The 12,396-nt window shown below is 45.8% G+C and overlaps 1 long non-coding RNA gene across 1 annotated transcript; it reads left to right on the top strand.

Annotated features, from left to right (window-relative positions):
- The first annotated feature begins 7,374 nt into the window (after positions 1-7,374).
- LOC139826607 (uncharacterized) lies at positions 7,375-9,072 on the top strand. The gene is made up of 3 exons (XR_011736774.1): positions 7,375-7,495; positions 8,048-8,132; positions 8,920-9,072. It is a non-coding gene; the product is annotated as an uncharacterized lncRNA (long non-coding RNA).
- Positions 9,073-12,396: the final 3,324 nt, after the last annotated feature.

Raw genomic sequence — 12,396 nt, 5'->3', positions numbered from 1 at the left:
GGTAATAACTGGGGGGATGCGAGGGGTAGTAACTGTGAGAGGGACAATAACGGTGTTGGTGATGACTGTGCGTGTGTGAGTGATAACCCCGGGGGGGTGTGTGTGGGGTAATAACTGTGCGTGAAGGTAATAACTGGGCTGGGGGGGCGGGGGGTGTGAGGGAGGGAAGAGTAATAACCCTTGGGGGCAATAATTGTGGGGAGGGGAGAAGTGTGTGGGGGTAATAACTGGGGGGGCTGTGAGGGGTGGGTGTGGGTAATAACTATGGAGGGGGCAATAACTGTGTGTGTGAATAATAGCCATGGGGGGGTGGGTGATAGCTGTAGGGTGGGGGGTGATAACTGGGGGTGTAATGATGTTGAGGTGGGGAGAGTGTGTGTGTGGGGGGGTAATAACTGGGAGTGTGTGTGTGTGAGGGGGGAAGGGTAATAACCACGGGGCGGGAAAATGTGTGTGTGTGGGGGGGGGGGTGATATCTGGGGGTATGTGGAGGGGTAATAACTGGGGGGGGTGGTTCTGAGGCAGTTACTGGGGTGTGGGATGTGGGGGTCAGTGTGAGGGGTTTGTATGGGGGGTTAGAGGGGTGGGTGAACACGGGAGGGATGGGCTGGGGGTGCAGGATGGCGCGTGCTGGGGTGGGCACAGGGTGTGGGGTACTTGGGCTGCTGCAGGTTTCTGGAGCCCCCTGGAGGGGTAAAACCCACCCCTGTGGGCTGCCCACATAAACCAGTCGTGCTGGAGGCACAGGATGAGCTGCTGAACGGGCCTGGGAGCCCCTCGGCTCTTTTCTTTTTTGGGGTTCAGTATTAATTGTGGAGGGGTGAGGGGGAAAGAAGCTTTTTTAGCATTAGTAACAGCCCGGGGGAAAAATAAGTTAGCAAAGCTTCCAGCCTCTTGGAAATGCTCGGTTTCTGAGCTCGTCTCACGTCTGCAGAAACAAGATCCAAGAGGACTGTGGATAACAGCAGGAGGCTGTCATCTGCGTTCCTCAGTCCATCAGTGTTGCAAACAAACCTTATTTAAACTCTTAAATGCTTTTTTTTTTTCTGAGCTAGGTAGTGTCGGTGACTGCACAGGTGCACTCCTGGCTGCAGCGTTATGTACCCTGAATTTTTAAGTTGGTTCAGAACAGTGTGGGTTGTTCTGAACCAACCGTCACCCACATGATAGAATTCTGAAAAAGTACTTTGAAGGTTTCCAGGTTTTAGTCTGGCCTTGAAACTCTGGGTCGAAGCTGTTGTTGTAACCAGTGTGGTGTCTCATGTACACAAGCAAGGGCTGTGTTCGGCAGCAGCCTCTGTGGCAGTGATTTCTCCCCTGACATGGAGCTTTTTAGCTCCAGAGATCTGCCTGTGTCAGGTCCGCGCAAAACTAAGGCCAGCGAACGTTTTGCAAGGACTCTTTACTTTCAGGCACTTGCACAGCACAAAAGTATTTTCTGCCTTTCCTTAGAACAGAACCTGTATGATTATTTTTCTTGTGTGCTTACACTGAATTCATCCTGTAGGAATCTGCTTTCGCTAAATCTGTTATTTATTCCAGATCTAGATGTCTCAATGGATACGTGGAACTTCTTCTATACTTCCCTGGTGTCCTTATGGCTGCACAGACTTTACGTTGATTCTGTTGTTGCTGTTGGTGAGGCGTGGAATGACCTTACAACCCTTGAGGTTATAAGGAAGGTATGTATTTAGGTACGATGCCGGACACACGGGGAATCATTTCACCTAATACGTGTGTAAAATTACAGTAGCTGTGAGCTTGGTTAAATGCAGTAAAGCGTTACATATTCACGGAAGTTTTAGGAACACCTGTACATATTCATAACCTGTCCCCGAGAAGGCGGTTCTTATTGCAATGAGTTCAGGAGACCATTTCCAGAGTCTCCGGCTCCTCCTGGTTGCAGCTGCGCAGTGATCGTGACCCCGGGTCCTCTTCTCTGTACCCGATCACCTTTGGTCCAGTGTGATGAGTTGGTTGGGTCTCAGACTGCTGAGTTGGTTAAAACTGTGTCCAAGTTTCTGTAATCTAGTTCACCCAAGGATGCACCCGAGGATTGTGATCTTTGCAAGGCGTCAGTGAAGTCCTGTTTTTCGTACAATAAGTTACACAGAGTTAAGCAAGGCTAGGCAATAGTGATGTGGGTTAAAGGGTTAGCTCTCTAAGTGTCTTTAGTGATGTGGGGTAGGGTTAGTTCCTTAAGTGTCAAGTGTTAATTAGTTAATTGTCAGTTCCCTGTATCATTCCCCCCTTTGCTAAGAGGTTAGTAAATTCTTTTACTAATGTGATGATTGTCTATGTTTTCTCTGGCCGCAGGTAAGAAGGCTACTTCTACCTGAGAAAACCCATCTCTATCCTTCAACAGATTTTCAATGTTAATGCTAAAGTCAGGCTCCTGGTGTTTGTCTTCTGCGCTGCTGAGCTCTTTGGGGGCAGCTGACAGCCATGTGGCTGGTGCTCCGGCAGGAATGGCATCTTCTGGGCTGCGACGGGAGCTTGCGTTCTTTGGCGTGGTGACCCCGCTCACTGCAGCTGTAGCATTTGTCTTCTCTTTTGGGTTTCTTCTTGCTGAGGTAGGAAGTGCCGTTTGGGTTGGTCACCCAGAAGGACCAAAGGGACCAAAAGGTTACCCAGGAGGTCCAGAAGGACCAAAACATGTCAGGGTGGACATAACCTAATTTCTTTGATAGAATTTCAGAAAGGTTTTGGTTAATTACTACAAATGTAAAGCTTTCTTCTGCGGAAGTGGGCAATGTAATATATACACTCTGATGGTTTTGATTCCAAAGCACCAATTTAAAGCGTTCCCCCATGGTTTTATTCAGATCTTGCTCATGGCAATTTTCGTCCCATCCGTGTGCTAGGGTTATGACCGTAAGAAACGGCATTTTCCAGGTTGCGCCTGGGTTACCCTTCGTGGTGCTTTGCAGACTTTCTTCACTCTAGAATGATGGATTCGGGCATTCCGTTCTTTAATCTTGGTAGCAGTGAAGGATGCCAGGAGGACTTGAAATGGGCTTCCTGTTGTGATTCCAAAGTCCTTTTCTGCAAGAGACTTCACAGACACATAATCGCCCAATTGGATGTTATGTACTGGCCCATCCAGACCCCTACTCCAAGTTCCAAACACTCTTCCCAATTTTGTTAAGTTGTTTACGCAATATAACCATATAAAAAGTCATAATTTCATCCCCTTCTTGTGCAGACATCCCCTTCTGTACACTATAGGGTCTCCCATCCAGGTTTTCAAAAGGATTTAACCCTTCTTTGCCCTTGGCCTTGTTCATATGCAAGAGGGACAAAGGTGAAGATTGAGACCAAGCCAAATTTGCCTCCTGCCCCAGATTTACAATTTGTTGTTCAATTAGATGACTCACTTCATCTTTTTTTTTTTCTTTCTACCTGGCCACTGGAGGAAGAATGATAAGGTGTATGTAGTTGCCAGTCTATTCTCAAGTGCTGACTGATTTGCTGTACAATTTTTGATTTAAAATGTGGCCCTTTATCAGAGGATATATCAGCTGGAACACCAAGCCTTGGTATTGTTTCTTGTGCTCATGTTTTAGTTACCTCCCGAGCTTTTGCTGTTCTGGTAGGGAGTGCTTCTGGCCAACCTGAAAAGGTATCAGTTAGTACCAACCAATATCAGCACCCCCCTTTTCTTGGGAGTTCCGAAAAATCAATTTACCATTATTGCCCAGGTCCGTTTCCTTTCCCAATTTGACCCATTTCTAGCTTAGGTATATTCTTAGGATTAGTCTGGAGGCAAAGAGCGCGTTGCTGTGTCACCTGTCTTACAGTAGTATACCAATTTGTAGTTACTATTTTTGATCAAATGTTCGTATAATGTTTCTGCTACTAAAGGGCAAACTAAATAGGAGGTAACAATAAGTTTTCTCTTGTGGGGCGTGAGCCCACCCTTCCTCATGATATGATTCCTCTAAATCTATACTAAGTTTCTGGTCTTCCTTAGTATATTCTGGCTTACCTTCTAAAATAACCTGCCCGTCGGGGACTAGGGCACTTTCCGCTTTTACCTTTTGCTTAGGCACCAGTTTTGCCTCCCTGTCCACCAGCTCATTTCCTTTTTTCCAATTCCGAGCTCGCTTTCTGGTGCGCCTGGATATGCATGATTGCCACCTTCTTAGGAAGTTGAGCTGCCGATATTTCTCCTGCACGTTTGATATGTTTGCCTTGAGAGTTCAAGAGTCCTTCTTCTTTCCAAATTGTTCCGTGCACGACCCTGAAAGCATACTTAGAGTCCATATAAACGTTCACAGTTTTACCTTCGGCTAGTTCCAGAGCACAGGTAAGGGCGATTATTTCTGCCTTTTGTGCTGAAGTACTTTCAGACAGAGGCCCAGATTCCATCACTTCATGGCTAGTAGTTATAGCATAACCAGCGTGCCTTTCACCGTTCAGGATATTGCTGCTTTCGTCCGTAAGGCAGTTCTCAGTGTTCTCCATAATCCTATGTCCTTTAGATCTGCTTGGCTGGATTATGTTGTTTCAATGGTTTCCAGGCAATTATGATGAACTGGTTTTCCAATGTTGTCACTGAGGAAAGAAGCTGGCTTGACAGTGTTAGTGAGGATGATTTAGCTTGATATTTGAGAAATCTTTGTGGGGAAAGCCAACGTCCCCCTTTTTCATTTAGAACTGTAGGCACCGTGTGGGATACCAGCACAGCCATTTTCTGACCCATGGTAAATTTCCGGGCCTCCTGTATGTTCAGTACCGCTGCAGCAACTGCCCGCGGGCATCCCGGCCACCCTTTTGCAGTTGCATCTAATTGTCTGGAGAAATAGGCCGCTGCTCGTCGGTACGGGCCAAGATCCTGTGCCAGTGTACCCAAGGCTATTCCCTGCTTCTCGTGAGAGAATAGAAAAAATGGTTTACTCACACCTGGGAGTCCTAGAGCAGGCGCTGTCAAAGCCTTACCAAGTTCTTCAAAGGCTCGTGTAGCTCCTTTATTCCATTGCAGGTGTTCCTGATCTGTGGCTGCTGGCACATACAGTGGCTTGACAAACAATCCATAATTATAAATCCACAACCGGCACCACTCTGTCATGCCCAAGAAGGGTCCGTAATTCTTTTACAGTTTGAGGCTTTGATGTTTGGCATACGGCCTCCTTTCGAGCCTGGCCCAGGGTCCTCTGCCCTACGCTGATTTCATAGCCCAAATGAGTTACTCATGAGTTGCTGTATCATCTGGGCTGTCTTCTGTGATACCTGGTATCCTTGGAGCCCCCAAAGTTCAATAAGCTTACAGTTCAGGTTATACATGTCTTCTGTGTCCTGGTAGCGATCATCCACATATTGTTGCATCTGTCCTTCATCAGATGGGGCTTCCCAAGATTCAAGATCTTTAGCGAGCTGATTTCCTAGTACTGTTGGGCTGTTTTTAAATCCTGTGGCAACACCATCCAGGTGAGCTGGGTTTTACATAAATATTGTCTGGCTGGCTTCACGGAGAGAGAGGCAAAAAGGCATCTTTCAAATCTAAAACAGTAAGCCAAATCAAATTAGAGTTAATACAGTCAGAAAGGTGTTTGCTACCACTGGGTAGAGGTCCTTTATTATTCTGTTTATAACCTGACTTGTATTAATTTCTCTATTACTGGCCAAATTCCTTCTCCCAAAAAGGTTGGAAGGAATTGGACATATATAGAAATTTATCAATTCCTACTTGTTTACCCAATTTGTATTTCAAAGGTTCACAAAAATATGCCCGTTCACTTTGGCCAGTGACTCCCTTTACCTACTATGTAATTGTTACTTGTTGTCAATCCACCAAAAATTCCACTTGTTTCTGTTCATTCCAGGTTCCCATCAGTCTTTTTCAAAACTTGCTACTGTCTGTTTCTCTCTCTGCCTACTTCCTCTGTACCTTCCCCAACGTTCATTTTCCCAACATATATACTGACCTCTCTCTAAAGGCTTTCAAAGCCTTCCAACCTCTTCAGTTCCATACTTACTTATCCTTTCAAGAATCTTCCTTGTCCCTGTTACTGAATACTCTCCAAGCTTCATCTAACAACCTTTCCAAATTTCTGCTTTCTGTTGCCCTCAGTTTCTACAACTTCTCCAGGGGAGAAGGTCAATTCCCTGTATCATTGGGATCAGCATTTGGATCATCGTTCAGTTCCTCACCACCAAAACCAGAAAGAAGGCAAGGAAGATGGAAGTGCTTTTGTCCAAGAAGGCCCCGAAATCTGCGTGTGGAGGCGAGTGGCTGCCGGGTGACGGTCCCCACTGGTGCAGTGACACGTGCTGCCCCACTGTGGGCCCCCCCGTGGGTCACTGCGGAGCCCAGGTGTGGTCGTGTAGGAAACGATCACCTTGCCAATAGAACAGGCCCAGGCAGGATCTCTCAGCAAAGCACATTTTGTTAATGATTTTGCAAGACCGGGTGTTCTCCCTAAAGGCAGGCACGCATAATAGGGCAAAAAGCCCCCGTTTATATCCCCCCAAACCCTGGGTGCAATTTCCCTCCCCTGTTGCCCACTGGTCGGTTCTTCAGGGTTTACAGAGCACCCGACACCTGCCTCAGTTTACGTATTTCATTCATCTAATCCGAACAACACCCTTTCCCTTATTGATCTATTTAAAAATGGGTTCCTGGCTCTTTGGCCGTCCTTCCCTCTAGATTAACTTGTAAATACAGGTGTCAGTTTGCATTCTGGGATTAGTTTGAAGAGATTTTGTTTTACATTCAGGATTCACAGTCTGATGTGTCTCGGTCCCTTCCCTCGCGGGGGTCAGGTGCCAGCTCCCCAGTTTTGTGAAAACAACGTTTCTTCCTTGAACGTTCCTTACAGTTCAGTGCACCTGAGGGTTATAATCCGCAGCCTGGACGGTCTCATGTTTGTGGGTGACTCGGTGCCCTCGTTGCTCTGATGTTGGAGCAGCTCTCTGCTGAACGCTTCTCCCGTCGTTACTGAGAGATCGTGTCAGCCTGGGTTGCTCTGTCACTGCAAATCAATCACTCTACTTGTGCTGGAGTTCTCGGGTTCCTCTTTCCATTGATGTTACTGATGAGGTTGGGCTGGTTTTAGGACGGGAGTGGGATTAGGCTGTTCAGGATGGTAAAAGCTCCTTGCGCAGGTGAGCAAAGTTCTGCTGCGCGAGTTGGGAGGTTCCTGCGTTCAGCTGGATCCGGCTGCGTGTGACCTGAGTTTATTGGAGCGTGGCCTAGTTCAGAGACGTGGTTGTGTCTTTCTCTGGGTGTGAGAAGCTAAAATGCTTTGATAGCCTCATTTAATTAGTGCTGAGAGTCTGTTCACAGGATAGGTGTTTTAAGTGGTTTTGGGAGAATGGGGTTAACATCACTTTGAAAAGGGATTGAATGAGAAGTGGTGCTTGTTTCTTAGGGTGAAAAATCCAATGGGAATCCAGCTTCTTCTGAAGGAATAGAAGACAAACTCGTAAATGGATCAGCCACCCTGGAGGCAAAGTAAAGATTTTCTATGGGTCTCAGACTGGCACAGCAAAGGTATCAGTTACTTTTTTTTTTCCCCACCTACATGAAGTAATTTGAAATATTGAGACTCAAGTCTGTTGCTTGCCTTAGAAGTATTGCACAGTGTAAACATCAGAAAGTTCATTAGCTCATGAGAAGTCATTGCCCAACATGAAAGATAACGTAAAATTATATAAAAATAACATTTTTTTCTACTTGCTTTAAATGGCGCATGCAGTAGAGACATTGATGATGAAGTTTAAAGTTTACTCTTGCCGTACCCGTAGTTGCGAGCGGGTCTTCTCAGAGACAAGTACTGGTTTAGGTGCTTTTGAAAAAAATGGTGTGTGTAAATGTGAAATCATTAGTCATTAAAATTCATGTCACTCTCTTCTTGCAGCCAATATACTTGATTTTTTTTTTTCTTAACATGAGGAATTCTAGGTCCAGTGTCCAGTTCTCGGATGTCTTTGTTCTTTCTGTTGTGGGAGGTGTCTTGTGACTGGGCGTGTGGGGGTTGTTTGGTCGCTACCGTGCTTGGGTTGAAGCAATTGATAAATTCCTATTTTTTTTTTTTTTTTGGAGGTTTGCCAGAGGTCTGGCTGAAGCCGTTATTTCACTTTGTTTGCCTGTGGAAGTCATCAGCATGGGAGATTATGATCCAGAGGAGGTAAGTACCTTATAAATATGACTAATAAAGAAAAGCTTTTCCTTGTGTTGCGAAGGCTCTTTTCCCCTTGTATTTCTCTCCTATTATTCTGGAAATTCCCAATGCTGTGTGTTAAAAGTCGCTTCCCTTCTGTATAAGTGTAGCCCATCAACCCTCAGCAGAAAACACCTAAATTTTGAATATTCCTAGGAGAGGATTGCCTAGAGTATTTTGATGGTGACAGTGACTTGGTATGAGCTGGTTCTGTAACTCAGGTGTGAGTTCAGTGAGAGCGGTTGCACCAGGTCCCTCTGTTCTGTCTCTGTATCCCCAGGGAAGGGTTCAAAGCCAGAACAAGCAGATGGTGACAATTTGCAGCCTTCACAGGCTCATAAGCTAAAAACTCCTTGCTGGTCATATTTAGATGGAGTAATCCTTGAGGCATTTTTCTTCTGTGAATATTGATAGTTGTTTTTTTGAATCAGTGAGAAACTTGATTGCTGCAAGAGTCTGCTCAAGAAGCTGTTGATTGGGGTGGGGAAGGGAGATGTTCTGTTCTCTTGTACCACCTCTGTGAAGCAGCAGACAGACAGTTTGATCTCTCCTGGCTAATTTAAGGCGTCTCTGCAGGGGGGATGGCCGTTCGCCACTGTTGGGGTTATCACCTGCAGCATCCCACACCAAAATCCCACTTAGAAAAAACCTCATCTTTTAACTTCTTCCAACTCCCCATGTGTTCCAGTTGTCTTACTAATGGGAAGCGTTCTGAGAAATGCACCGATCTCTTCTATTCTCTTGATATTATTAGACAACCGGCAGGAACGTTTGTGTGTTCTTGGTAGCTACGTACACTGACGGGCAGCCAACCGAGAGTGCAGCGTGGTTCTGCAAGGGGTTAGAAGAGGCAGCGCGTGACTTTCGCTTTGGGAAAACGTATCTGAAAGGCCTGAGATACGCTGTGTTTGGCTTGGGAAATGCGGTTTATGTCGATCATTACAACACTGTAAGTATCTGCTCTGCACCTTTCTGAAGTTTCTGCTCCGCTGAAAGGCTGAGCTTCCCAAAATGCTCCAAAACTGAATGATAACTGGTAGCTTGTGTGAGATTTGCAGCCTTTGTGTGGACTGGGTTTAGGGCACAGGCAGTGCAGTTTTGAAGCAAGTGTGCTGCCCCTTGAAATGGGAAAGGAGGTTGTTAGCCAATCTTGCAGCCTGAGAAAATGCTGATTCCCTTTCCATCAGTGTTCAGTCTTGCATAAAAATACAAATACAGCACAAACTAAGTGCCTGCAAGCAACACAGAGCTGGAGAGAGGCTGATGGTTCAGGTATTTGGCTGGGTTCTATTTGCAGTGCTTCCATTTTGCTGTGTGAACGCTTTAGTAATTTAATCTGTTCAGGTAGGTGTCAGGAACTAAAATGCAGATAGAAGCACTTTTCATATTAGTGTCTCCTGTGGTGATTAGTAGGTACAGCCTAACACGTTCTTATTTGTTTCTGCAGTTGCTTGTAGCTGCTTGAAACAGTTCCTGCTGGGCTCAAAGTTTGGGTGGTGGGTTTTTTGTGTGGTTTTCTTTTTCCCAGGTAGTACATTTAAATCTTTCTTCAGCCTTAGAGGGAGGCTCAAGCTGCTGTTCTCATAGGAAAGATGACTGGGGGAAAAAAAGGCACTCAACCAAAACCAAAATGGGCCCAAACAAACAAAACAACCAAAAAAAAAACCCAAACTAAAACCAAGAGCAGCAAAAACCCCAAACAAACCCCCAGTGTGACTCCACAGATATTCCTTCAGTGTCCTCTTATTTTATGGGTGCAAAAATATTGATTGTCTTTTAGACTTCCCTGCTGCTGTAAAGTCAGCACAGACCTGTGCTCTGGTGGGTTGTTCACCATCGTTAGTTTTAACCGCTCCTTGATTTGCCAAATGATTTATTGGGAGCGATAGCTGGATATGAGGCTGGGCTGTGGTGGGCGCTGGAGGAACCCAGATGTCCTTTCGTGGGGAGAGTAGATGGGTGTGAGGGGAAAGCCCAGGGTCCCGTTGCTCTGGCCCTGGCAGGGGAGCTGGGACCGGGAAACTGGTTCTTCTGTGACACAACCTGTTCTCGAGTCCCATCCTGTGGTTTTATTTGGATTTTTCTTTTCTGCTTGCTTTGCAGCCCAAACGTGAACTGCGTGCGCTCTTGTGTCTTCCCAACCTCCCCGTGGGGACCCTTTGAGGGGATTTTGTCTTGCTGGTCTTTTTCTTGGGTGCAGTGTCCAAGAGCAGTTGGAAGATGGTTTTTGGAGGTGGCTGGTTAGTTCTGTTTTCTTAGGATTGTTCTGGCGGATGGTGATGGGTTTTAAATCTAAAATCTCTTGGCAAAAGTTTGGCCTCAAACTTCAGGTAAGGGCAGAGAACTCATCAGTCAAGTGTGATACAGATGATAGTGATGTCCTCACACTATCTATGGAGTATCTCTCATTTATTTTATATGGATAGTGGTGATACACTTCAATAATCATTGTAGATTCTGTTCTCCAAATAAGGAAATATGTGACATCTTCATAGGTCTTCTGAATTCTTCTGTGGGCAATCTAACAGCACAGGTGCGTGACACAGCTGCTGTTAATGGACAAAATGGCCTGAGAAGATGATCTGCCAGTGTCTATTAGTTTCAGAATGCTTTTATTATAGCAATAGGTTTTTTTCATTCAAATTAGTTGCTAAAAGAGTAACAGTTCCTCCAGAATCTAATTCAAGAATTCAAGGGAGCAGCCTGGGATGGCGAAGCCAATGTAGGAATTAGTGAATCTACTTGGGCTGAGGGACGGATGTCTCTTCTCCATCTCACCTGGGTGAGAGGAGCTCTCAAGAACTTGCAGGTAGATTTGGGGGAGGGATTGAAATGGGACGAGCTGCCGTGTGGTCGATACCCATGGCCTCACTTCCGTAAGACACGGTTTGCCGTGGTTGCCACTAGTGGAGGTCACCAATGTGAGATCTTCATGGCAGATGTTTTGCGACAGGCTCAGCAAGCGTTCTGACTTACCACGGGGCTTATTGTGAAAGGTCCAGGATTTTGGTTTTTCTTCAGTACTAGTTGATGGAGGTGAAAGTATCATCTAGATCTTTTACTTAGGTGACACATCTTACCGTCTTTGGTGGAGCAATTTGAATCCCAGAATGTCCAGTAAGAGGAAGATTGATGCGGAAGGAAGGCGATTTATTGATAGATGGGAAAGCAAATACGTGTTTGTGTTTCAGGGAGGAAAAGCCAGTATGTCTTTTGTGTTACGAGACAGAGTCGGCGATAAAGGAGCACGATGCACATAACAAACACAAGCCCTGTGGGCCAAATCCTCAAATTACATTCGGCCCTTTGAATGCAACTGCGGGGCTGCTGTGGCCTCCGGTGAAAATGTTCGACACCCCATCATAGGCTTAGTTTGACAAGAAATTATGCGCTTATGTATTGGAAATTTTTGTTATTCCTGTTGTCCCCTGCTGCAAAGCAGAAGGGGCTCTTGGATTAAAATGGGCATCTGGGTTTAGGCAAAAAGCCAGATCCTAACAATTTGTTAGCTCTTTTCTGCTCAGCTGGTGAGGTTGGTATTTCTTACAGCTCCTGGCATTCCCAGCCCTGAACTCTGCCAGTCCCGTTTTCTTGACACCAGGTTCGGCTTGGCTTGCCTGCTGAAGCAGCTGCATTTTTCACTGACCTTAGCAGGCTTTTACTACGTGTTAAAAATGTCCAAGGTGTTCTTAGTTTCCTGTATGACGAGAAGGATCTGAAGCAGCATCACGGAAAGACCAAGCTTTCCATCCATTTTGCGACTGCAGTATTTTTGCGTGTCAAGTAGAGCCCTGTAATATCCCCTGTCATGTTCTCACTCCTGCTTTCAGTTCACGGAAGCAAACCCTTCCACAAATCTCAAGCCTTTTATACTTTTCAACAGCGCTTTCTTTTCTTTTAAGGGAAAGAGGAAGCCTAAAGAATAGCTCTTGGTGGCCTTTCAAGGGTTTCTCAAAGACTGAGCAGCCCTAGGAATGAAACTGGAGTTTTCTCCTGTCGCACTTGGGCAAACTGAAAAATTCCGCTGCCCGGATTCCACTTCTATTCTGGTATAAAAAGCTGAAATAATTTGAACAGGTTCCTTTCACCAACAGTGACATTTTCTCGCTTTAGTCAGAACATTCTTTTGGGTGGTGGCTCAAGTGCAGCAATTGTGTTCCAGCCAATGCTCCTGAAGTCGGTGGTGATGGATTTGCCGCTGTGTCTGACCTTCGGCTCCGGCACACTCCTG

This window comes from Patagioenas fasciata (assembly GCF_037038585.1).
Source record: "Patagioenas fasciata isolate bPatFas1 chromosome 19 unlocalized genomic scaffold, bPatFas1.hap1 SUPER_19_unloc_1, whole genome shotgun sequence".
Classification (NCBI taxonomy): domain Eukaryota; kingdom Metazoa; phylum Chordata; class Aves; order Columbiformes; family Columbidae; genus Patagioenas; species Patagioenas fasciata.
Note: the sequence above shows the minus strand (reverse complement) of the source record. Positions and strands in the feature narration are given on the sequence as shown.